The 1,443-nt window shown below is 39.5% G+C and overlaps 1 pseudogene; it reads left to right on the top strand.

Annotated features, from left to right (window-relative positions):
• The first annotated feature begins 251 nt into the window (after window positions 1-251).
• On the top strand, window positions 252-398 carry LOC120237595 (annotated as a pseudogene).
• Window positions 399-1,443: the final 1,045 nt, after the last annotated feature.

Here is a 1,443-nt window from a genome sequence, read left to right as displayed (position 1 = left end):
ACCAAAGAGGAAAATAATATTAGTCTGTTTCAATGGATTTAGTAAATATATAGAGTATAAGACGGCACAAGCAGGCTTTTTCCAAAGGCTACATCAAAAACCAAGAGTCTCTCCAAAGGAGGTATTCATTAAGTATTCATTAAAATGCAAATTTCAGCAAACCCAAAGGCAGAGCTACAGTATACCCAAATACATAGCTTTGACTAGCAACCAGGGGTTAACAAGCTCTCTTTAAGACTTTTCAATAACCTATCACTTCTTGGCCTTTTGGCTAAGATCAAGTGTAATACTTTTGAATAACCTAACATGGCTATCTGGTGTCCCTAAATTAAGCATTTTAGAGTAGTTAAGGACATTTTTGCAAACAATGTATTACTTCTGGATTAAAAAGAATCCAACCAATATTTCCCCCATTGAAACAAAAAGGAATACATATTTTATTCCTACTTATAATATCATTATTAGAAAAACCTCTCAATAAAACTATAAAATTTGAAGCATGCATAAAGTATGATGTCACTTGCATGTCTTTGCCTTTACATTAGACATAGCAAATATTCATAATTTCTTTAGATCTCAATTTTCCTGAAAATAATAGTTTCCTTTATTAATGCAGAAAGGGAACATTAGAAAACAAGAAACTAAAAACTTCTTTCGAAAAGACAAGCAAAACTTTTGGTTTCAACATATATTTTTCTAGCTTCTGTACTAGTTGTCATTGCTATATAGTAAATCACACCAAAATGTGGTGACTTAAAACAATATGCATTTACAATCTCACAGTTTCTGTGACTCATAATTCTGGAAGTGACTTGGCTGGGTGGCTCTGACTCAGGGCCACACACAAGGTTGCCATCGAGATGATAGGTGGGGCTGCAGTCATCTGAAGGCTTGACTGGAGCTGGAGGGTCTGCATTCAAGTTTGTCACTCACATGCCTGACGAGTCAGTCCTGGTTGTTGGCAGAAGGCCCTAACTTCTTGCAATGACCTCTCCATGCGGCTGCCTGAGTGTCCTCACAACATGGCAGCTGGCTTCTTCCAAAATGGGTTCTCCAAAAGAAAACAAGACAGAAGTAGCAAGGTCTTCTGTGACCCAACACTGGAAGTCACACTATGTCATTTCCATAATGTCCTCCTGGTGGCACAGGCCAGCCTTCTTCAGTGTGCAAGGGGACTCACAAGGGTGTGCATATCAGGAGGCAAGAATCACACAGGGGACAGGGAAGGGCATCGTGAAGACTGGTTACCACGCTGCTTGAAACTAACATCACACCTCAATAAACAATATATTTTATTGGGTCTAAAATACCATTGACTATGGAATGCCTAGGTGGTACAGTCAGTTGAGCATCTAACTCTTGATTTTGGCTCAGGTCTTGATACCAGGGTCATGGGATTGAGCCCCATGTTGGGCTCCACAGTGAGCATGAAGCCTGCTTAAG

The sequence above is a fragment of the Hyaena hyaena genome, unplaced genomic scaffold, assembly GCF_003009895.1.
Source record: "Hyaena hyaena isolate Hyena2069 unplaced genomic scaffold, ASM300989v1 scaffold_184, whole genome shotgun sequence".
NCBI lineage: Eukaryota > Metazoa > Chordata > Mammalia > Carnivora > Hyaenidae > Hyaena > Hyaena hyaena.
The sequence above is the reverse complement of the archived record's forward strand: the minus strand, read 5'-3'. Positions and strand labels throughout refer to the sequence as shown.